Source organism: Dermochelys coriacea, chromosome 6 (assembly GCF_009764565.3).
Source record: "Dermochelys coriacea isolate rDerCor1 chromosome 6, rDerCor1.pri.v4, whole genome shotgun sequence".
NCBI lineage: Eukaryota > Metazoa > Chordata > Testudines > Dermochelyidae > Dermochelys > Dermochelys coriacea.
Genome location: NC_050073.1, coordinates 34,748,441 through 34,774,449, shown reverse-complemented (window position 1 = coordinate 34,774,449; position 26,009 = coordinate 34,748,441). Strand labels below are relative to the sequence as shown.

General features: G+C 40.4%; 1 long non-coding RNA gene across 1 annotated transcript; it reads left to right on the top strand.

The window, feature by feature from the left end:
- The first annotated feature begins 1,063 nt into the window (after nucleotides 1–1,063).
- On the top strand, nucleotides 1,064–21,837 carry LOC122460739. The gene is made up of 3 exons (XR_006282213.1): nucleotides 1,064–1,074; nucleotides 8,950–8,955; nucleotides 21,711–21,837. It is a non-coding gene; the product is annotated as an uncharacterized LOC122460739 (long non-coding RNA).
- The last annotated feature ends 4,172 nt before the right edge of the window (nucleotides 21,838–26,009 follow it).

Below are 26,009 nucleotides of genomic sequence, written 5' to 3'. Positions count from 1 at the left end.
ATGGACACTTGAAGCAAGCAATTATCTGGGGGTGGGTCAAGATGGAAAGTCATGATGGCAAACCTGGTAATGATTGTATGTGGTACTTAACAACTTTAAGCTGCTGAATAAATATTAATGAATCCTTACTACAGGTCTGTAAGTAAACATACAGATGGAGGAACTAAGACACTGAGAGGCAAAGTGTGCTGTCCAAGGGCACCCATGCTATGGAGCAGAGTTAGTGGTTGAGCCAGGATTAGAAATCTGCTCCAAATCGAGCTGCAAAAATTTGCACCAACTTTGAGGATTTGTCCTCAGAAGTGCCTAGTTCTCAGGTAGTGCTTCAATGACTATATAATGCTGCCCCTCCAAAAGTTTTGGAGCTTTGTTTGGATGCATAAACTGGAGTTTAGCCAAACTCTCTTAACTTCTTTGATTAGTGAAAAGAGGGTGGTAATCTCATACTATCAGGCATCCTCCTTAAACAGGCTGGCATGGGAATCTCATACCAAAATTATGCACTTCAGCTTCCAGTGCTGGCTGCAGCCTGCAAATGAAGACACAGCATGCAAATGAAGGCTAATACTGGAAGAGAAAGTGAATAGAACTTTTCTCAGCCTCAAAAGGAAAAATAAAAGCTAGGTCCTGATGAGGAAGGAAGCAGGGTTGTTCTTATTACATCTGAAGCAGTTCAACCAGCCCTAGTAGGAAACACATTCACACACACAATCAAAAACAGAATGGCTTGGATTTGCCCTCTACCCCTGTTCACTTCTCCACAACTGTTTGCTCCTATCACGTTACATTTCATATCCTTGTTTGTTTAAACGTCACACAGCATTTGCCCATTGGTCCTATTTCAGTGCTTGATAAAGCTGGTTGAAAATTTTTCAGCCAAACAGTTTTTCCATGTTTGATTTGACAGAATCAAAATGTTCAGTGGGAATTTGTCAATCCCAGTTTCAAAAGCCAGCCAGCCTGCCTGCCTCCCTAGTGTCCTGCCCTCTCCTCAGATTGCCCAACTCCCTGGGTGGCTGCCTGTATCCCTGGGTGCCCAGTTGGTTGTACTGCTGATAACTTCTTAAAACTACTGTATGTATGACTATAATTTGCTTTAAGTTAATAAAAGTTCATAAAAACACAAAAGTCAACACATGTACTCACCAATCTCTACCTTCCAGTTTAGTTTTTGCCTGTATTCTTACTCTTACAGAAGAAACAATGTTAATTTTCACCACTTAGGTATAATTCATGGTTTAAACAAAAACACTAAGTTGATATCAGTTTCTAATTTCACTTCACTATTCTTCTAAATGTCAGCTCTTGCACATATACATAGCTGAACAATATTCAAAACCTGTCAGGGAAATATCCTGCTCTTCTTTGTGCTAGTGTGCAAGCTGGAGAAATTACACACTCTGAGTGCAGCTTGGGACTGGGAATCTGTCCCATTACATACAATGACATTTGTGAGAATAAAGAAAAGGAGTACTTGTGGCACCTTAGAGACTAACAAATTTATTAGAGCATAAGCTTTCGTGAGCTACAGCTCACTTCATCGGATGCATTTGGTGGAAAAATGCATCCGATGAAGTGAGCTGTAGCTCACGAAAGCTTATGCTCTAATAAATTTGTTAGTCTCTAAGGTGCCACAAGTACTCCTTTTCTTTTTGCGAATACAGACTAACACGGCTGCTACTCTGAAATTTGTGAGAATGTCATTCATTGTATGTAATGGGACAGATTCCCAGTCTGGCCGAGCTGCACTCAGAGTAGCCTTGAGGGAGAAGCATGAGTGAAGGTTACTCTAAGCTACTTTTATGTTCCCCTTGATCCTCTGTCTTTTTAGGGACTGACCCAAGCCCTCGGCAAAGCTTAGAGAAGCTTAAGGGTTGCTCTAAATTATGCTGGCTGACTCCTCCTCCAACTGGTATAATGTGATCTGGCTCTGCACCCTCTTGCTCCAGTCCAGACTCCTGGCCCATCCAGCATTCTCCTTTGCCAGTGAAGGTAGGTAACATAAAGTTGGCTTTACACCACTCTCTAATTCCCCTATGTCAGGCAAATTCCTACCTTCCCTGTTGAGGCAACTTGTTTCCAAATGGGTGAGAATACATTGCTACCTGCCACAGAACATGTGTGTATACAGATTGCTATTGCTAGCAAGGAGGAGCAAGTACAGTGAACAGAACTTAACTGAATGTTATAGCAGCCTAGTGCCAGCTGTCCCACCTAGCTACAGAAGGATGCTCTTGTGCTGGAGGTATGTTTGCTATTCCATGCTGATACTCACATTGCAAGGATTGCCTCCAGTAATGACAAGACCTACAGAAGCATGAGGTGTGAGAGTAAAATTATCCAGCTGAAGGCAAGTTGGAATTGCTTCATATTCAGAATCTGTAACTTAAATGATAATATAAGATAATTGCATGATACTGATCACTGACCATAGTATGGGAATAACTATTTTTTGTTGCCAGCCATATTCTGATCTATTTACAACATAATGGGTTCAGAATGTCACAGAAAGCTGTCAACTTATATACTTTATGTAATTTAACAGCCTGACAACATTTATGCCACAGAAATAGAAAAATCCATCGAAACTGGGAGCATGATGACCCTCAGCTTCTGAGGTCATGAAGCCAAAGAGCAACCTTTCTGCAGAACAATGTTTAAGCAGCAGCATAATAAAGTAGTTTAACTCCAGCCATCAAATTGGATGGAAAATTGATGGTGAAAAATACAAATGGCAGGTTCAGCCTGCATATGAGTCCAGCTCTCTGCATTCTATGGGGATATAAGTGATAGAGTTAGAACCAGTTCCTTCTCTGTGGCTGAGATCACAACCATTTATGTGAACCACCGTCACATCTTGTGACATCAGATAAAAGGGGACCAAGACCTGAATGGCTCCTGAGTTTGCTTCTGAAAAGCAAGAGGTGCACCAACCAGATTTCAGAAAACCTAACATCACAATATGGACCATCTATGTTTTTTTTAAAACAGAGAGGTCACAACTAGAACTGCATATTTGAAATAGAGAATGAATTTAGCTGCAAAGTTGACAGATGATGAGTATTATCACTTCTTTTCAGGACCTTGTACAATTAGAATCTTTGTAAAAACTGTACCATTTTTACCATATTTGAATTTTCCTTGTTCACTCCTTTCCTGGTCCCTTGATATATCCTCAAATAGCAAATTATATCCTGTATAGAGTCTCAAGAATTATTTTAAGTAACTGAGACTACTTATATGATTGTACTGCACATTCTTTCTGTAACCTGTAATAATAACTTATATGGCTGATGTAGAAAGGAATTTTTTTTATATGAGTAAAGGTAAGTCATCTATTTAATGATGTACAGAGGCTCCAGTAATTGAAACAATGATTTAAGCTGTTCAGAGATATGAAACACACAAGTGGCTTTCACTGTTTGAACCTGAATAGGCATTTTAGTTTCATATGGGATGATATTATTCTGACTTGCTGAAATTGGGAGACTTTGTATGTATATTTAGATCATTTCAAACCTAAAGATCAAAAACCTTCAGGAGTACAGTGTTTCCAACTTGAACAGTGACTGCTGCTGAAGGGAAAATATAAAATGTAGGCATTGGTAGAATAGCCTGAAAACATTATCGATATAGAAACCTCCTGGCTAAGGATATTTGCGTGTGTGGGTTTTACAACTTGGACACTTAGATACAATTTTGCAAAATTATTCTCTCCTGCATCTTTTCATTTGCCTTACATATTATTATATAAAATGTATCTATCTATATAACTATACACAACTTCCATTCAAATACGAATATGAAAGACATTGTGATTGAACCAGAAGGGAAAGAAAAGAGGTCACATGACAGCTATGTGCTTGTTTAAGGTAATGGATTACATCTAAAGAAGTGTAGAAGCTGGGGTGGATATTATTATTGGATGCATGTTCTGGGACTTTACCACCAATGTTCACACCATTGTATGGTCCAGAGGAGAGTATATCAATGCAGAAAGCCAGGTTGGGATTCTGCAGAGAGATGCTACCATGTCACCTCTGACCTGCCACCTGGACCTCTGAAAAATAGCCATGTGGCCCATGGGTTGTGCACAAAAACTGGGCAGGGTTGAAATAGGGGTGAAGAGCTTGACTATCACACCTGCCTCAAGACTATGACTGATCTGCAGGAGAAGTGGGGAGGCAGTGCTGCCTGAAGCAGCGTTAACCTCTGATGCACATTCATGCCCCCTTACCCCCAACCGTCCGGTTGTGCTGCAGTGTTGGTGGCTGGGATTTTCGCAGATCCTCTGCTTCCTTTCTCAGCCTAGTGTGCTTCCCACTCTGTTCACGCACGGTACATGGCAGAGAATTTCCAGACTTCATGTTGTTCCATTACTTTGTTCCTCTCGTGCTTTTGTGCAGGTTGGGGGAACATATGGGCCTTTATCCTCAGTTTGTACCTTCATAGCTCTTCATTAAAGCAATCACCAAGTGAATACTGGATTACTTTTTAGTACAACTGCTATGGCAAGAAAGGCAAAGAGCCTTGCTACTGTTGGTGAAAATGTACACAACCCCCAATTTGGACAATATACTTCTAAAAACACCACACTAAACACGATGACAACATCTTTGCAATCAGACAAAAGGAAATTGGTCTTGGTTGATCATTTCTCTTCTCTGTTTGCTATGATTTCTAATAGTTTGTTGGAGCAAGAGTGAGTATTATTCTCTCTCTCTCCCATGACTTTCTACCCCATCCTCTTCCCCTGGTTGATCTAGCAGGGAAGTCATCATTCTGTGCTTAGCACAATCTGTTGTCATGGCAAAACCTTTGATGGTGAAAGTCAGCAATTTTATGGCTTTTACATACATCTCAAAATGGAAAAGTTGGTTTGTGATTTAGAAAGCACTTGACTGGCTAGAAATAGCTTGGGCAATTAGCAGAGCTAAATCTAGATCCTGAATTCTTTACTCAGTTCTGACTTAACTGACAAAGGAGTTTTGACCTAATTGGACAGAGTAAAAACTGATTAAATTCAAACAGCCAGATTCTGTCACCCAGAAAGCCCATCTGTCATTTAAATCCCACTTCAACCTTCTAACTGGGGCTCTGTATTGGCCACTGATCTTGTTGTGACTACTCATGAAGTAAGTTTTACTGGCCATATAATGTTTTTAAAGATTTTGATAATTTTTATGTTAAAAAAAGATCAATAAAATTGAAAAAAATATTGAAACAAAAACATTTTGAATCAAAAGTTTTCATTCTGAAAATGTAAAATGGTTTTTGACTTTTTCTAAATTGCATTGTTTATTTTATTTCTCCAAGATGAATAATTTGTGGGGGAAACAACATGAATCTGCATAATGTTTCGGTGTCACTGACTACACTTTTTGCTGAAAAGTTGTAGCTGAAAATTTTTTCCCCAATCCTATCAAGTACTACCTAATGTGATAAGGGTGACTAAATTGGGCCCAGAGTAAGGACTTAACAGTTGGGCTAATAGTAAGGAAAAAAAAATATGTAAGAAGCCCATCAAAATGGATTCATGTGTGTCTAATATGTTTGAACATTTTCCCACTTTTTGAAAGTCTTAGTTTAATATGCCATACAAACAAGGTCAAAACAGCGCATCATTGAAATATTGCAGTCCCACAAAGACAATCAATCAAATTTTCCTTGAGATGAAGGACTTTTCTTGATTTTCCCTTGAAAGGCATGGGAAAGTCAAGTTAATTTTCTGACTAATATTTAGTGAGATAGCAGACCGCATCATTACAATGAGTTGTATCAGGGCATTAATGTTAGGTATCTCTGAGATGTTGGGTTATGGCAGTACTTTATGAATGGTTTTTATTATACAGGGCCATAGGATGTGTGCACATATGAGCAATAAAAATGACAAGTCTCTGCAATGAAGTGCTTAGAGGCTAAAGGCCCTTGTGAGCCATATCAACCCTGACTTTGGGGAACCATTTTGTCTTAGGGAAACAAAATGGCACCAGAATTCCCTGCCTTCAGAGAGAACATGGTCATTCTTACAGGGGACGATGTATGTCCCTTGGAGGTGCTTGGCAGAAGTAGTCCCTGAGCTCTGACCATCAGGTTCACAAGAGGAAGAAGGTGTTTTATGCGGTCCTTGTTCTCTCTCTTCCCCTCCCCCACACATGCATTTGCAAAAATGATTGTCAGAAGCTGGCCCTAAATTTGAGTTAGCACAGTTAGAAAAGACAAAAACAAAGCGTGTGGGGGGGAGGAATATAAGGAGGGGCTAAGAGGTAATGGGGATAGAGTAACAACAGCAAGAGATCCTGAGATGCGCTATACACATGCATCTTAGTAGTTTCTCTCTCTTGAGGATTTTAAAAATTAGTTGAATATATTAAAATGTGGACCAAAAGGACAGAGTGAAAGCCATGGGAAGATACAGGTGGAACTGAGAAATCAGTAGCAAAAGCTGTATAAAATGTATCCCATACAACTCTGCATTGGACTTCAGCCTCTGTTGCCCTTACTATTCCAGCCCAAAATCTCTTCTCAGAAAGCAACCACTGGTTGGTTGGTTGGTTTCAGGTTTTTGTAACTTAGACCATAAAATCAGCTGAGTTTACTGGTTTACAACCAAATCAGCTTGGTCTATGTCACACACAATGAGTCAGAGGTTTAGCTGTGAGAGGAACTGGAATTCCCCAGGTTCCCATTTTTTTGTTATAAGCATGAGATTACATGACCCATTCCCTAAATGTAATACATTGTGCCAAAATATTGGGTTAATTACAAATCATACTTATCCCATAGTAGGGGCCTGAAACTCTGTCATCGACCCAAATTGGTGGTTTAGGCCAAACCTAAAACCAGCTTACTAAATTAAAACATCTGTAAATTGTTGGGCCACGTACAGTAGTGATATTCATTAATAAAACCATTACTACTGGTGAACACTGTGCAAGCTAACGAATCTACCTATCTACCTGAAACTATGTTGTGTATAAACAGTGGACTGCATATCATGAGCCAATGTGAAATCTTGTAGAGATCAACTAAAAGTGGCACTAACACTGATCTACCATGCGGGTATGTATTATGCCAAATTAAATGGATTTAATGGAACTAGTGTTATGGTCCAGTGGCCGTGAAGCTCTTAAATTAAGAAATTTCTTGTACTGTGTCTTTGCTTTCTTTCTAAACCTTCATATTTCAGTATCTCCATGTATTATACAGATCATCTGTTTTTTAAATCATTCTTAAGCTCCAGAATATCTAAGCACAATACAAAAGGAGAGAGAGAACATGGGGGCGGGAGCATTGGCGTTATCATCAGACACTCCTTTAATTCCAAAAGATACTGTCTTAAACTATGATGGGAAATGTAAATCAGATGTAAATGACAATTTTTTTAATCTAAAAGGACAAATAGGATATAGAGTGTTTCCAATTTTCTATGCAGAATGATCTTTTGTGGTAAAACAAAATAATAGAATGTTGACATCTGTAACATCCTCAACAATATAGAGTTGACAGAACATCCTGATAGTGCTGCCTGGAAGAGGATGTGTCATCCAGGTTGAGATACTAATTTAAATCTGAATTCAAGGTAAACCAGAGATATTGAAGTAAGTGGTGAAAGAATTAACATCTCCACCATACAGTAGCCTGACTGAAAATTGTTGAACAGATTAGCCTTATCTACACTGCAAAAATTGTTGCTAGAGAGGGTTTTAATCATAATTTCTGAAACAGTGCTGGCAATTTTTTTTCTTTGGCTATGCTTGTGATTACATCTTGTTCTGGTGCATCCTTATCTAATAATTGTCACAATGTAGACAAGATCATTGTGGAATCCTTTGCTAAAGACATTATTATACCAAGGGTCATTATTGGTTAAGGATTCTAGGTGCTACTGTAATATGAACAAGATTGAGGTCCTGTTGTGCTAGATGCTGTACGTACATATTGTGAGAACCTGTCTCTGTCCTGAAAAGCTTACATTCTAAAGGACAAGACTGATAAATGGGGAGGGAGAAGAGAAGCACAAAGAGGTAAAGCAACTTCCTCAAGGTCACACACCAGTGGTAGAGGTAGGAGTAAAACCGACGTCTCCTGATTTCCAGTCCAGTACCTTACCGCTAGAGCGCTTTTGTAATTGTATGAAAACCACTCTAATTGTATGTCAAAACTATGAATTAGAGAGAGGCAACTTGTGATGAAATTATTCACCTGAACTTGACTAGATGATGAAGCTTTAGTCCCATCATGTTCTGTTGTCATTTTTTTTGTCACCTTCCACTTTTCAAAACCCATGTATCACTTTAAGAAGTTAATCTTATTCATATCAGCAAAGAAGATGTCTAATTACAATGTCTAATGTTGGTAGAGTAAATCTAAAATTGTTTTCTTAGGTAGGTATGCTTTTGTGTGAGCTGCATTTTGTGAGGGAGGAAAACCAGGCACATTTTCATATCACATTTAATGTCAATTTTCTTTTTTCTTTTTCTTTTTTTAAAGAAAGTATACCTTTACATACTCTGAAAAACCTATTACTTTAATAAAACGTTTATTATGTGGTAATTTTTTGTTGTTAGACTTAATACGAGACTTTAAATAATGCTACTTTCAAGGGAAAAGTGCCCTCTAATTGATATAAGGGCTGTGCAACTTTTAAAGATCAGAATAGATGGATCACCCCTGACATCCAGCTGTGCATCTCAGATGTTTCTGAAACAAATTTATAATGATGAGAGGAGTGCTTGAGCTGACATGTTTGTTAAGACTTGTTACTTGCATATCAATGAGACCCAGCTGAGACTCAGAAGAGCATTAAAGGGACTGCGGGTGAGTCTGGAACACAGTGCTCTGCTGGCTGCCTTGCAGTGTGGTAACACTTGCTTGTCATAGATGAATTGCTGATGAAGCTTGTAGTTTATTGACGATCTTTAAATGGCCTTGGCCGTTAAAGCTCAGACAGTAGTCCCAATGTTTTTCTTATCAAGTGCATTCAGTTTTTTCATGGAAAGTACTTTAAAAAGCAGATTTTGAGATAGTTACTGATGTCACATTGTTATAGGTGGTAACTTTCAATGTTAGTCACAAATTGATAGGGAGCTACATCAGTTTGTGACCTTCACAAAAAAATAGCAGATTTTTCTACCAAGGCTTTGAAAAGAACAAAGCCTTTTAAAAGTCCCCAAAAGGCAGAGTTTATGTAATGTTGTCTCTTAAAATAAAAGGAGAAGTTGCTATTAATTATGTCTTTTGTATTACTGTGTGGGACTTTTAATTGCAAGAATTTGTTAAATATTTCCAACAAGTTCTAATAATGAACTACCCAAGTTTGCCTTTTGCAGTAGACTCCAGAATCATCAGATTCTTTTTTCTCCTGAACAGAAAAAATGAAGATTTTCCAAACAAAATAATTTTAAGGGAAATTTATTATTTGTATTGTGCTAATACCTAAGACTTGCATTGTACTTGGCTCTGTACAAACACTTTACATTGTACAAACATAGAAGCTTACAAATATATGTGTATGACGAGGCAACCAATGGATACAGACAGGCAGATGGGGAACCACAGGGAAATAATTAGACAGTTTTGGTCAGCGTAATAGGCAGGGGTCACAGCACACCATCTTTCTAAATCTTTGCCAAGGTTTTTGTAGATATTGCAGGAAAGAAGAGGTGTAATATTGATGTGACGGATGATGATGAGGTAGAGCTATGTGGTAACAAGTGGGTGATGAAGACTAGCATCCTTGGTTGAGTGGAGGTGAGAGCCAGCATCTTGTTAGTGAATGAGTGATGATAGGTAGGGTGAGGATAGGCTGTGAAGGGCCGTGAAAGAGAAAGCAAGTAGTTTGTCTGACAGGATGGAGAAAGGGGAGCCAGGGGAACGAAACAAAGAGGGGGCTGATGTAGTCAAAGTGACAAGCTTGGAAAGTGACCTTTGCAGCAGTATTTTGAATGAATATATGCAGGGCAAGACATCATTTGTCAAGGCCAGAGAAGGGATTTTGCAGCAATCAAGATACAAGATGATTACAGACTGGACGAGAGGTTTGGCTGTGAGGATAGATAGGAAAGGTTGTATTCTAGAGATGTTATGCAGGAAAAAATCAGCAAGATTTAGACATGGCCTGGGTGTGGGACCTAGAAAGAATTCTGAGTCAGATAACACTCAGCTGATAGGCTTGTGTGACAGGAAGGGTGATGATGTTGTGTAGGAAGGAGCAGGAAGGGCGGGGAGAGATTAGGAGCTCTGTTTTAGCTATGATGATCTTAAACTGATAGCTGGGTATCCTTGAGAAGATGTCAGAGTGACAGACAAAGATTTGCACAGGAGACAGCTAGAATAGATAGGTAGGACAACTAGGAGAGAATGATAGAATTACAGATGACAAAGGATGATGTGATCTGAGTGTCATCAGCACAGAAATGATAGTGGTATTAGTTTCTAGATGAGATTACCTAGAGACAGGCTATAGAGGGAGAAGAGAGAACCAAGGGCAGAGCCTGTGGAACTAGGGTGACCAGATAGCAACAGTGAAAAAATGGGATGGGGGTGGGGGGCAATAGGCACCTATATAAAAATCCTAAAAAAGGGACTGTCCCTTTAAAAATGGGACATCTGGTCACCCTGTGTGGAACCCCCACAGAAAGCTGGATAGCAAGTGAGAAGGATTATTTAAACAACAAGATGGAGGAACAATTAGAGGGGGAGAAGTACAACCAGGAGATAATGGAATCACAGAAGTCAAAGAATGACAAGATATCAAGAACAAGAGCCTAGCTGAGGTGGTCAAGGTGGTAGAGGAAGATGGATTACTGGTTCTGAACTATGGCCAAGAAGAAGTCAATAGCAACTTGTTTCAGTGGACTGCAAGGGGGTAGAAGTTGGATTGGAGAGGCTCTAGGATGGAACTCCAGGCAGCAACTGCAAACAGTGATTGTGCGGTGAGTCAGAGAGCGGGACAGAAGTCAGTTAGAGAAGAAGACTGATGGGGAGGAGTTGGGTAGAGGGCAGCAACAGGGAAGTGGGGAGCAGTGTAGGGTTGGATACGGTGCTGTTGAAAAGAGGAAGAAGAATGGAAAGAGGGAAGAGAAAGGGGCTGAAAATGGGCAGGAATGGGAGAGGAGGACCAAGGCCTGATCCAGGGTGGGGTGTGTTCAAAAGGTGGAGACCCCTAATAACAAAAAGCAGTTGCAAAGGCAATGTCAGATGAAGAGACCCAGGTCTCTTTGAGAGCCAGGACCTGGAGGGAGCAAGATATCAAGAGACTGTGGATCTTTTGACAGAACGAGCATTCCAGAGACAGCAGGAGAAGGGTAGGTGGGAAGGAAAGGGATGGCATGAGGTTAGAAATGGTGGCACCACAGGGATGGAGATGTTGGCGAAAATCAGTAAGGAAGGTGGACGGGCCGGGGTGTGTGTGCGTGGAGGTGGAGGGAGGGCCAGGTGAGGCATATGCCACCGGAGGTGAGACGAGGATGTGGATGTAGGACCTGGATATGTGCTAGTCGGAAGAAGGTGAGGATTGCGATGAAGAGGGGAAGAGAAGTAGGTTGAACTGATGGGAACTGTGGATGGCTGACAAAGAAAGGGAAATGGAGCCAATAGAGGGGGGAGAGTGAGGGCAGAAACTAGAGTGCAGAAAAGGGTGTGGGGAGAACCATGTGTGAGTGGCAGATAGACATGATTACAAACAAATTTATCACTGGATCAATACATGGGACTCAGTAAAATCAATTGCAATGAGTCCATAAGCAATCATTCAAATGAGATATTACGTGAGTCAATTACTGAACTCCATAATAAAGGCTGAGATTATTTTACAACTGATTTAAAAAATAGATGCTCTGTTCTGAAATGGACAGAGCTGAATAAATTGAAATATTTAGAAACATTATTATCTCAGATGCACAGGTGTATATTTTTTTTAGTTAGAAAACTGATTGAAAAAGCCTTCAAAAACTTGGCCTCATCAGTAAAGTAATTCAAGTTCCCTGTAATCATGTTAAATACAAGACTAATTATTTTCCTGCAGTTAAATATTATATTACATATAAATCAATTCTGATTGCTTACCATGCTGCTGCTGCTGCGTGAATATTTAAAAGTTAGTAACTTTCTCAACAGTCTATATATGTTATAGTAGCTGTTGTTTATCACCATGCATTCCACTGGGTGAGAGGAGGCTATATTGTTGTTTAAGGGTTAATTTTCACCTTACACATTAAATTACTTTATTTTACATTTAAATTGTTATTTTTCTTACCCCCTTTGCATGAACTACACTGGTAATAATTAATTAAATTCTACAGCAAAATTAATCAGCACTTGTGAAGTTTGGTGAGTAAGTCTGATAAGCATCACATGAAGAAGAGTGCTTGAAAGCATTAGATTAAGTCAATAGAATATTCAAAATATTTCCAAGTGTGGAAGCAGGAGCCAGGTGCTGAAAGACCATATTTGTGTGTGTATCAATATATAATTGTGTGCACGCATGTACATGCACTAGCAAGCATATATCTCATTTGTGTAATCTGAATGAGAGAGGTTTAGTATATATTTGTGAGGAAAGTCCCAGTTTGGGAATGATTAAAATATCTGAAAGAGAAACAGAGATGAGAGTGGGGAAGCAAGGTTAATTGAGGCCACAGCTCAGTCAATCACTTAAGCATATGATTAACTTTAAGCACCTGCATTAAGTCAATGGGACTTAAATATTTGCGAGAGCCTGATCTCTTGCATTTGTTTGTGTGCCCAAAGCCTGCATTGACTTTAATTTATTATTTTATTACAAGAGTATCTAAAGGCCACAACCAACATTGGGGCTCCATTGTATGTACAAATTGTAAAGCAGTCTCTGCCTTGAATAATTTACAATCTAAATAGACAAGATAGATAAAAGAAGCATTACCACCCCCTCTGTGCAGATGTGGAAATGAGGCAAAGAGAGATAATGACTTGTCCAATTCACGCGAGAAGTCTGTGGGTTTCAGAGTGATGAATTGAACCCAGACTTCATAGCTAGAGCCTTAACCACAAAACCACCCTTCCCCTCTAGAAGGATACCACTGAGTGAAACCACTGAATTTTTGTGGTTTGGGTTTTTTCCACTCATCCAGTTCAAGCTGTTTGGTCTATATATAGGCCACCATCATTATAGTAACTGAATGCCGTTCAACAAGGACCTGATCCAATAACCAGTGAAGTCAATGAAATGACATTCTGGACACTAGCTCTCATAATGATCCCCCACTGGCGATGGCACACTTTCCTTATCTGATTTTACATTTTAACTTATTCTGTTTTATGTTTTGAGATCTTTGTCAGTCTTAATGTATGCATTTCCCTGGACTAGAAAAATTTCTCTTGACTCTCTGACATAAAATGCTTAAGATACAAGTGAAGAGGTAAGAAATTGAAATGACAATCTAATTTTATTATTATTGAAATGAAATATGTCCACAAATGGTTTGCCCAAAGAAACATTTCAATTATTGGGTCTCTCTCTCTCTCTCTCTCTTTGTCTCCTCCCCAACCCCACTGGCTTTCCTATGCTATTTGAGGCTAAGCCTATTACATTTTCTTTCTTTAACAGTCACCTTGTGATATACAGAAACAAGTACCCGTTTTTTTTCTATGGACCAAGAAACTAAATATATTGTGTTTAAAATCTTAATTATTGTTGGGGGTTTTTGTGTGTGTGGTTGATTTCAAAGCAATAGAAAGGTAATCGGTGGTAATTGTTACTATGCTTAAAATACTGACCATTTTCCAGGTTTATTGGAACTTGTTATTGGCTGCTTTTAGGGAGATGACTAAGAGAATGGGGGTTAGCACTGGGATAAAGAGGGCTTCCTGCATTTGGGAGATGGGGCCATTCAGCATTCTTGCCTGGATAGTGTCTCATCCCTTCCCCCTCCTGAAAATCATCTCTGGCATCCAAATACCCACATCACATGCAATACCAAGCTAACAGTAAAACAATTTTATTTTCCTAGGACTTTGATTTAGCTTCTTAGTCTTAAATTTATAGTTTATCGACGAACAAAAAGAAAAAATGGGAGTGGGAGAATTCATCTTGATTTCTAGGAAGATTTGTCTCAGCTAGACTTAATCAAGTTATAATATATAGATATTATGTTCCAATTAAGTGTTTAATATTATTCTATATAGACAAAGAACTGGAAAATAGATTCCTTTTCTCTTCCTCAAAGAGCGACCTTTGTTGTATGATTAGAAATTTTTTTCTAGTCTGAATGGGACCAGAGATACATGTACAGTGTTTCCAAACAATTTCATCATGTATATGGGCCTGTGCTATGAAGCTAAGGATAACAGAACAGTGAAATAAATTTTAAAATAACTATACATGCTCTTTTTAAAAATCATTTCACTTAGACTGGCAGTCTGGTTCATGTGGGTTGTGAATCCCTGAGACGATAGGTTCTATTTCCAGCATTGTTCAAAAATGCACGAATGAAATCTCTTTCAAATCTCTTGACTCTTGAATTTTGATTGGAGTATAACCTCTTTGCACTGGGGTCTGATAAAAATAAATACTGAGTTTTGATTGGTTATATTTTTAACTGGCATTGTTCCCCTGGAGTGATTACATTTCGGAAGACTTTTGACCAATTTGAAGTTGTGTGCCTTCCTGCATTAAAAAATGATGCATGCTAACTTGATGAGGGACACTAGGGGGTGGCCTGATCTGTGAATATATTCATGTTTGCTTTATGTACTTATGTGATGTCTTCTTTAGGTATCATTTGAATATAGGGTCATCATTACTATCCTTGCCACTTTGTCTGCTCGCCACCCACATGAATGGAAGATGGGTGGGAGAGAGTACTGGGCATGAAGTCCCTGCTTACACTTCTGAACCAGCAGCAGAGATTGAGGGAGGTCCTTTTATATACCTGTATGACCATGATACAACCTTTATTTAGGAGTCCTGTAGAGTGCTTGATTAACAGCCATCATCAATTAGATCTGAGAGTGGCTACCAAGCTCTCTAAATATGCAATATGAGGTTCTTTTGGGACAAGAGATTTTAGAGTTGATCAGATTTTATTTTAAAAAGGAATTAAATTCATGAAAATGACATTTCTATTCTACAGAAGCCATTGGAACATAAACTAAAAATAACAATGCATTTTATTTATTTCCGGGGGAGCACATTACATAAAGCAAACAAAATAATCCTTAAATCTGCACTGGATGCCCTGGGTTCTAGTGGGGCAATAGAGTGTGACATGGTGTCTGAATAACTGATTTCAAATCTATGTAGCTTCCATAGTGGAAAGTCATTTTCTTGCATATTTTAAAAAAAATCTTAAATGGATTTGACATGTGAGCCTTGCATCACCCAAAAGAACTATCACAACAAACATCAATAAAACACTGGAATGCATTCCTAAAGGCTGTCATGGAAGTACAGAAAGCATGATATATTTTCATTTGGCCAGCCTGTCTCATATGTTGGTTATTTGATTTACCTGGTTAGAGTGATAGCTGGATCCAAAGTAGGAAAACCATTGAGGTTCAGCTAATAACTAACTGTCATTTCACTGACTTTCAAAACAACATTATGTAAATACACAGTAATGAGTTCTCACCAGGAGAGAGAATTCAATAAGGGCTTTTTTCTTGATCATATGCATTGTCTACATTTGAATTCTAATTTTGCTGTTAGCTTGACACTTTTGGTAAACAAGTATTGGGACATAATGAGCAAGACCATCTTGAGTGGGTACAGTATGAAGTATATAATATCAGAGGGAACAGCATAGGAATATCAATGATTCCAATGGATGGTGAAATTTTTAGAATGCAACTCTGGTATCTTATGCAAAGAGTCTTTCTAGGTGGAATGATAAGGCTAGTTGTTGGTCGAATAGTGTCTAGTGATCAGGAGTATTTACAGTGTAATCTGTGAAATGTGTTGTCAGCCTTTCTGTTCATTGTTTGTCACCTCCAGGATTTATGCATACTACTTTGTTCTGCTTAATCAAGTGAATCTCACTTTTGATAATACTTTGAAGTGTGGTTCCACTCTGTAAATTGATTCATTAGAAATGTTGTCATTGGATCCCAGATTTATTGTTTCTCAGTTACTACATATCAAGTGTGCTCAATGTTTAACAAGTATTTTTTTCTAAATACCAAGCTTGAAAATTCAGCTTGGGCTATGAGAGTGAAGTTGGTTTTCTTTCCTTTTGGGCATCGTCATCAGTACAAAAGGTTCTACAGGCTAAATTATCTCCAGTAAGGTTATACAGCTGTATCTGATTGGAGCTTAGTAAACAATTCTGGTTTTGTTGCCCAAAAAGGAATAAAATTCAGTTCCCTCTCCCTTAGTTGGCTCTGAAGAGGTAACATGAGTAACAAGCAATACAAACTTATTTTTCATTATAAAAGTCAGAAGATAGGACTCTGAATACATATAGGGAGGAAATCTATTGAGTAAGAAGTTGTCATGTGTGGCCACTCACCAGGCAGCTGTCCTAGACACAAACGTTTGATACCATGTGCTTGGCTAGCTGGGTCTGGACAGAGTCTCCAGTACCACACTCTTGAAGTTCAGATCCTCTAAATGGCATCTCTTCATGAGATATGAGACTCTGCAGTCCAACTGGTTAGGCCCTGAAACTAGTTCTGGCCTTCCTAAGCCTCCCCAATAGCAACTGCATGCTCCCCAGAGTTCCACCAAAGCTTTGGACTCTCTAGATTCTTGTTTCACCCTTCAGAGACTGTGTGACAGTTACTTCAAGGGACACCCATACTTTGCAAAGGACTTTCTAAACCAATAACATTTTACTCAGACAAAACACAAGGGCTATATAGAGCTGTGGAAAAACAACAAACACCAGCGTGCAAAACCCTCCATCCAGAACGCTCCCTACTCTGAGAGCTCTTCAGGTTTTAGTCAATCTTTTCAGTCTCAGGGCCCTCTTCTTTTCCTAGTCTTGTTTTCTGGTTCTCATCTCTTCTAAAAAGGCTAGTAAGAGAACCTCCCATTTACAAAGTTCCAGCCCCCTCTGTCAGCTGACCTCAAATGCCCTGTCAGGTGATTCATTGCTTGGTTCAACCCACCTAGAGCGCAGAGTAGGAAAACTGATTCCCCTGGGCTGCAGCTACCTCATTGTCCTAAGATGCTTTCATTTAAATGGTAGACCATCCAGGTTAATGACTCTTGTTTGCTCTCCATAGTTAGTACACTACTAGCGGACTCAGTCTCTGGATATCACAGTACGATATGGATGTTGAAAGGCAAAAGTGAAGTCGCAGCCCAAATTACAATCAAAATGGCATTCAGAAAACAAAATGGAGCTTGCAGACTGATACAGATTTATTCCAATTTACACTAATCTGTCACGGTTGCTTTTCAGAATAGTATCACACTTAAAGGAAATAGATGCAAACATACTACAATTGCTCATCATTAGGAAATGAATAGCATATTTAATATGGTGCTATAAACAGTCCATGATTACCAACAGAACTGAAATGAATTGTTCATCAGTTTAATTCTGGGTGTAAATCCTTTCAAGAGGCATAACTGGTTGACTCTCCACTCTGTCAGGTTTATTGGGTCTAATCCTGAGGTCCTTACTCAAGCATACACCTTTTGACTTCAGGGGGAATTTGCCAATGTAAAGCCTGTGTAGATACTAGAGCTGAGCCAAAATTCAGATTAACAACTCAGTCTACTAGACCAAATTTGGCAATTTCAGATTTGGACAAGCATTCATCAATGAAGAAAAGCATTAATTTACCCATGTAGCTAATATTAGTGTAGCCCTGAAAAAAACAGAGTTTTAGAATATCTGAAGTTTGAATAGATGGAAAAACACAGGCAACATGACAAACTTTTAGATGTCCTAAATGAAATTACCCCCTCTTGCTCTCCTCTAGCAAAAACTAAGGACATTAGCATGTGATCAATGGAGAATGAGTGACCAAATCATGCCACCAAGCAGTCAGAAATATTTCATATTAGTGATGTCCAGATTCTATTACTCTAACTGAGATTAATATTCACACTGACTGAAGTGGGAGCAATCACAGAGTAAGGTACTGCTCAATGGTTCTGATCCAAATTCCATTGATTTAATGGGATTTGAATCAGGCTCCATTGATGGTATCAGAATCTGACCCTTTAACAAAGCACAATAGAATCGAGTTGCTCAAGTCAAAAGGTATATTCTGAACAACATTGTATGAACACTATAACTCTCAATTTCAGTACTACAGGAGATATACATGGTGTTGGGGGGAAAACAGAATTGAACCTTCAGGAAAAAAAAGAATAGAGGGCAATTTTTCAAGTACACCAACTATGCTTGAGACTGAGAAAAAGAGGTAGGTGGGAATGCACTGAACTCCATGAAGCCACTACTATGTCTTGGCCATTCCAGAGATACTGTTACGTATAATTAACTTCAATGTGTATTATTGAACCAGGCTTGCTTGACAATTTTTTTTTCATGCTCTAAACTTTGTTCCTGTTGCCATTTCCCCCTACCAAACATTTCTGAAAAATACAATTTGTTGTCTGATGTATCCAGATCATAAAACAGACTATTAAAACAGACCATTAGCTGTAGAGTAGTTACAGTTTGGTGACCTTGCTAGGGACCAAGAATTTATAGCTTGTGTTCAGAGAGTCAACAACATTTGAGTGTTTAACAGAGAGGATTTCCATTTACATGCAGGAAGAAAGATATTTTTCCCCTTGTAGAGTAGCAATGAAACTTTTATTTTGAAATCTGTAATCAGTTTCTTTTCATTAGTTTAGTTTATTTCCTTAACTCTCATAACAGTAAACCTCCTTCTTTAATTTTAAATTCTGTGCATATTTGTGAACATTTATAGAAAATGGCAATAACAGTGTGTACTATACCTGATAATAAATGCACCTGAGGAGCAGAATTTGGTGACTTGAGTGCTGCTGATACAACTGGTCTTTGTTAAATATATGTTAAAAAACTTAAGTGTTTGCGAAAAGTTGCTAAAAATGGGAGCCCTGAAAACTATCACTTAGCATCTAAAAGGACTGACGCTCTAGGTCAGATCCATTCAGATATTCAATTCTTAGTTTTGCCTTCTGAGTTTGCTAACAAAAATGTCAATCAGGGAAAGTGATTTTTAATGTCTAATGTTGGTATTTGTCCTCTAACTCATTGTACACAAGCCTCAGAGGAATTATCTGATGGTAACAGCTTTTGGATACGAGCATCATTGGCTAGAACTATTAAATTACAGGTGTCGGTGAAAAATTCTTATTGATGTAAATGATGCCAGATCATTATTTATAATTCTTTACCAATCTCTTGAGTGATCCAGTATCTAGATTGGGCTCTTTTGTTTGCGGTATTTTCCTGTTAAAATACTAGAAATTACAAATGCACTAGAGACCTTGATTATCCTAAAAACAGAAAAGAAGAGGTTTTAATTCTTACATAGTGGGTGAAAATGCAGCCTACTTAAGAACAATAGGGGCTGCCTGGACTTGGAAATATCTAATACAGAGTTGGGAGAGGTAAAATTTGAATAGCATGCAACAGATTTTAACTTATTGCACAAAACGTGACTGATAGCGCTGGCAGTCTGAACTAATAGTATATCCAATATTTGGTAAAGATGTCAATGCAAGGTGAGGTCCCTGGCCTCATATATGGGGAGGGAGCAGAGGTGAAAGTAAGCAGGTACACCACGGTATGGCATACAGGCAAGCAGCAGAGGCGAGTTGTATGGGCTCGTGGCTCCAGCAATATTGAGGGCCGGGGGCCCGGTTCCACCAATGTTCGGGGCCGGGTCTCCACCTTGGCCCCACCTGCTGCCCCCCCACGCCTCCCCCAAGTGTCCTCTGGCCCCCCACTTGCTGCCCCAGTGCGCCTCCCTGGGTCCCAGAGCAGAGCGTCCCTGCCTCTCCCCTACAGCTCCATGCTGCCTCCCTGCATCAACTGCTACCGCAGGAACCTAGTGCCCCCCCATGCACTAGTGGCAGGGCAGGCTGCCCTTATCCTGCCCTTCCCCCTCAGACCCTTTCGTTTTCCAGTAGGACCCTCCACCAGCCCAGCTGTCCCACCCCCCCCCAGCCCATAGTCACCACTCCTGACCCACGCTGGGCAAGGTGCAGCCCCATCCCTCACTCCCAGTGAGGCTACAGTAAGGGTCAGCAGCAGGGGATGAGGAGCACATGTGATGGCAGACCCCCACCCCCATGGCACCCACCACAGGGGAAGTGAGGAAGATTCCTGGATTTGAGAGGGGCCCTAGGAGCACGTGCAGTGACAGTGGTGGGGGTGAGTGTGCTGCGCAGGGGAAGAGAGGGGGCCCTACCCCAGAGCTCGCTGCTGTCAGTGGGGAGAGGGCTGGGGGGAGTCCTCCTCTCTGGCTCCAGTCCTGGGGCAGCCTGCCTGCACCCCAAACTCATCCCCAGCCCTGCCCCACCCCAGAGCCCATACCTCCAGCCAGAGCCCTCATCCCCCCATACCCCAACCCTCTGCCCTAGCCCTGAGCCTCTCCAACATCCCAAACCCCTCATCTCCAGCCCCAGTCAGAGCCCTCATCCCCCCGAACCCTCTGCTTCAGCCCTGAGCCCCCTCCCACACCCAAAACCATCCCCAGCCTCACCCCACAGATCTCACCCCTGCACTCCCCCATCCCCAAACTCCCTCCCAGAACCTGCATCCCCTCCCTCCACACCCCCTCCCACCCCCAAACTCCCTCCCAGAGCCTGCACCCCTCCTGCACCCCAATCCCCTGCCCCAGCCCAGGGCCTGCACCCTAGACCTCCTCCCCCACCCAAACTCCCTCCCAGGGTCGAGTTTGGGCAGGGACAGGTTCTGGACACCACCAAAATTTCTACAAATTTCTGGGCCCTTTAAATTGCCGCCAGAGTCCCACTTCTAGAGCCCTGGGGTAGCGGCGGTGGGACTTGGGCCTTCTGCTGCCGCTACCGCCCTGGGCCCTTTAAATTGTTGCTGTAGCCCCACTGCCGCTATCCCAGGGCTCCGGGGATGATTTAAAAGGCCCGGGGCCGTAGAGGCAGTGGGAGCCCCGGGCCCTTTAAATAGCCCCCAGAGCTTGCCAGAGTCCTGGGATAGTAGCGGCGGGGCTGCAGCGGCTATTTAAAGGGTCTGAGGCGCCCGCTGCCTCTACCACCCCAGGCCCTTTAAATAGCCACCGGAGTCCACCACTGCTACGCCAGGGCTGCAGCAGCAGGGCTCCGGGGACGATTTAAAGGGCCCTGGGGGGTAGTGGCAGCCGGAGTCCTAGGCCCTGCTGCTGGATCCCCAGGGCTCCGTTGGCAATTTAATGGGCCTGGGGCTTTGCTGCAGTAGCGGCAGCTAGAGCCCAATGCCCTTTAAATCACCCCTGAGCCCCAGCTCTCCTAGTCACCTCTGTAGCTGGGAGCTCAGGGGGTGATTTAAAGGGCACGGGGTTCCCAGCTGCTGCTACCACAGCCCTAGCCCCAGGACCTGAAATTCTGATTTAAAGGTTCTGGGGATTTAAAGGCCCTGCCTGTTCCGGTAGGGGCCCTGCCCCCTCCTCAGGACTTCGGAGTACTGGCAAGTCCTTTAAGTTACTTTCACCCCTGGGAGGGAGCACGCTCAAGAACATCTCTAGTTTGATATTTATCTATCCCTGTCAATGGTTTTTAATGCAATAGTTCTTTCATCTCTGGATGTGAACTCTCTCTTTTAGAGCAGTGCTTGTCAAGCTATCTGATGTGGGGGACCGGCAATTTTTTTCCCAATGCACGCGCAGAGCGGCAGCCAATGGCTCGCGGACCAGCACCAGTCTGCGGACTACCACTTTGAGTAGCACTGTTTTAGAGGATCCTATACTGCTAATTTAGGAAGACACTTGCAATTTTCAGAGATCAATTTCATTGTCATAAATATTTGCACACACTTATACTTAACAATACTAAGCTATCATACCAATCAATATGATATGCCTGGAAATGGCAAATTAACTCATTAAGGGCTGTGATATTACATAGTGTCCCAATGAATCCATAAGACTTTTTTTTAACCATATTGCTCCAACATCATCCGCATTGGAATATTATCAGTATCATATCACTTCAGTATAATGCCAGATTTGCATGCCGAAGATGTATTTTCCCTTCCTCCTGCATAGAGATCAGCATGCGACAATCTCCCATTACTACTGACTGAATTTATGCACAAGAATTCCTATTCACTGAAAGGAGAATGGAAGTCTAAAAGTGCAAACAGACTACAAAGATAGCTTTAGTGTCTGAACATGGCTTAGATAGCTTACCCAAACTGACTAGGAAGAGAAATAAAGCTTTCCAGATGGCCACTGCTGTTAAGTATAACAAAAGACTGCTGGAAGCTGTAGATTTGTACACATAATCTGACCCAGCATGTACTACCTATTCATAACTTATTTTTAGGACTTGATCCTGTTCTTTGGTATGAGAGCACGCTTCCCCACATTCTGTACCTTGGGAAATCAGCTATTGCATTCCCTCATATTTGCATAGTGAGCATTACTATAAGGACTAGGGCCATGTGCCCTGATGCAGTGTCTTGGAGCAGATCTTATTGTTAACACCGTCACCATCTTAGAAATGTTTTCTACAAATCCATTACAAAAATTATATTTGGGAAGATATTTTTAATTATGTGCACTACCAAACCATAAAAATAGGCACTGTGAATTGCTTGTTTGTTTCTCTGCTACATCTCATCCAGCTCTAGATAGGTACTGCATTTCCCAGTATAAATTTCTGATCTAATTAAACAGCCATAAGGGCACAAGGCATTTTCTGGGAAGTGAGGGAAGTGAAAACAATCTCGGAGGACCTGATGGCCACAGGCTATACCTCAGGCCATTAATCTTAGCCAGTCATCAATCCCTAGAATATGTTGTGTTTCAAGGTGGCTGCTGCTATTACAAGTTGAAGATGAAAACAAACAAAAACCCAAACCATTAGCATATTGGTATATGGATTTTTTTTATTGGGAGCTGAAGTTTCAATAGGTATGTACATGCCTTTCTAGAGAATGAATTCCCTATACCTCAGCTGGTTACACTGATTGAATTAATTTCAGAGCATTCCATTCATCTTAAAATAAGAACTAATTACAGGAGTATGGTCAGTATGCATCTTGGATATCTTGCAGAGCTAGCCTCTTGGAACGCTGGATGAACGGTAACCAAAGTTGAATTTACAGTACACTGTACCCAATGATAATAATGCTCTTAGCCCATTTTGTTGTTTAACTTCTACACTCCCAGAGATCTATTGATTATAGCCGAGTGCTTCTATGTTTGTCTTTAAAAATAACTACCTTAAAAAACAGAGCCAATTAGGATGGTTATAGAATGCTATTTCTTCATCCCAGCTCAATGAGATAGCTAGCATAAAATATCTCAGTGGACAAGGTAGTGTTGGCTGGGGAAAAAATGGATGTATTAAGACTCCTCAGATCTGCCAATACTTAAAATTTTCAAGTTATTTAGTATCTGTTGCACAATTTCTGTTTTTGAAAATAAAGTACTCCAACAATTAATTTAATTAGTTTGTATTGCTGTAGTGCCAAAGTCTTCAGCCATATGCAGTGCCCTGCTGCATGAAGTTGCTGTGTAAGCACAAAAGAAGATGCAGTCCCTGTTACAAATAGCTAACAATCTAATTTAAGACCTCATCAATTTAGTCTCTCAAACAGTACAAGTAAAGCAGGGAAGAAGGAGGGTAACAGTAAGAAGAAAACCTGGTTCCATAGGCTCGCTACATCCACAGCTTAGTTGTAACATTAAGATTAAGAAGGCTAAAGTCAAGAAACCTATCAGCCAAAGTTCTTGTAGTAGTGTTATCCTGGCACTTTTTTCTGCTCTTGCTTTTCTTAGACAGATGAGGTCATGAGATATCTTTTATTGGACCCTGTTGGTGAGAGAGACAAGCTTTCGAGCTTACATAGAGCTCTTCTTCGAGTCGACTTTTGACCCAAAGAAGACCTCTGTGTAAGCTCGAAAGCTTGCCTCTCTCACCAACAGAAGTTGGTCCAATAAAAGATATTACCTTACCCACTTTGTCTCTCTCTCATATCCTGGGATCAACATGGCTATAACACTGCCTACTTGCTTTTCTTGTTATACAAGCAAATGTTTATACTACTAAAAGCATGTAATAAAATACACAGGATGTGCTGTTCAAGGTGGCTGAGTCAATGTTTTTGCAATATCCTCTACCCTTGAACCTTCCTGAACTCTGCTTTCTTTGCGTCTCTCTTCATATTTCATTAATGATGGTTTTATACATTTGATTAAAGGAAAATGAAGAAATGGAGCTCTGGAGATGGCTTCTGTTTGTTGTGGTTTCTCTGGTGTTTGTATAGATTTCCTTGTGTACAGCTCTTCTTCTCATACTTAGTGCAGAGAAATGTTCACTCTGTTGTGTGGACTGGAAATTTTCTTCGGAGTAAAACTTTTCTTGCACTCAGTGCATCCCTTTTGAATGGCATCCCTTCCTGTGTTTGATTCCGTGGTGTAATTGAACTGCTCCTTCAGCTGTAAAGATTTCCTTATAGTCAGGTCATGTACATGGTCTCTCTACAGTGTGATTTTTCTGGTGTGTTTGGAAATCTCCTCTAATAGTAAAACTTTCCCCACATTCAGAGTGTGTGGATGGTTTATCTCCTGTGTGGATTGGTTTTCTTGGAGAATTTCCTTTTCCACAAAGCTCTTCCCTCATCCAATGCATGTAAATAATTTTCTTGGTGTTTGGGAATATTTTGAGAATCCCTCAGAAAATAGGTTTTTTTTCTCATATACATTGCAGATCTACTGTGTGTGTTCTCTGATATCTATTAATCTCTACTATCCTAGTCAATCTTTTCCTCACACTCAATGAATCTAAATCCAAGGCTACTGTGTGCTATAAGTAGATAGATTTTAGGTGTGGTCTAGGGACATGAGAAGTAATAAAAATACTATTATTCCTTGTACTTTTATGGCATTTTTCATAGTAAGATCTCAAAGCACTTTACAAAGATGACTATGCTTTATAATGTACAGATTGGGTTGCTGAGGCACAAAGAGATAAAATTACTTCCCCAGTGTGAGAAGCAGTAAAATACAGGTCACTTCACAAAAAGCCCCAAGTTTTATTCCCTGTAACAGGGCAGTCCCTTACCTAGCTCACAGATTTGCCCAGTGGCCTGAAGGTAAGACTAGCAATTAACTGCCTGTACCATTCTTCCAGAAGTGAGAGAGTACCGCCTCACATGTGAAGTAGGGATTTTCTGGAAGGGTCAAAAGCATGTGAGGGTATATGTAAAGACACTTCCAATCAGTAGCAGAAAGCTAAATGTGAGGAGGCTGGAGAAGAATCTGAGCAGAAGCTGTACAGGGAAGCTGAGGAAGAGATTGAATGGTGTTAGGGGTAATATTGGTTTCTGTATTCTCACAAAATTCTGTGTTCAGTAATAAAATGAAGGCAATTCTTTCTGTGGTCATTTACCATTGTCACATGGAAATAATTACCTGGTATTATGGGGTTTGTTTGGGTTTTTTTAAGCTAATTTCCTGATACTGTGGCTTCTCTTGAGGAAATTTTACTATGTGAGAATGGTGTTCCTGCATGCTGGTAAGTTAAAGTGTATGTGTAATAGAGAGTTGCAGAGAGTAGGCATTGTACTACTCACACAATTTTAATTTCATGTAATGAATGGCATTTTTCTTATGGAAGAAGTACTCAGTTTTCTTCAGGCACCAAAAACCTGGTCCCATCACAGTCAGTGGGAGTTTTGCCATTGACTTTACTGGGTCCAGTGTTTGGGCCTGTAAATTTTAGTAATTATTCATCCACAAAACAATAGCAAAACTGTTCTCAAAATACGCATTCCCCAAGTGACAATTTTCCCTTTTAATGTGTTTCTAAATAATATAAAATCTTGTCATTTTCAGTTATGAATGTAGCTGAGACAGTGTCCGTAAGTAAATACCATCAACAATCTGTTCAAAATTGA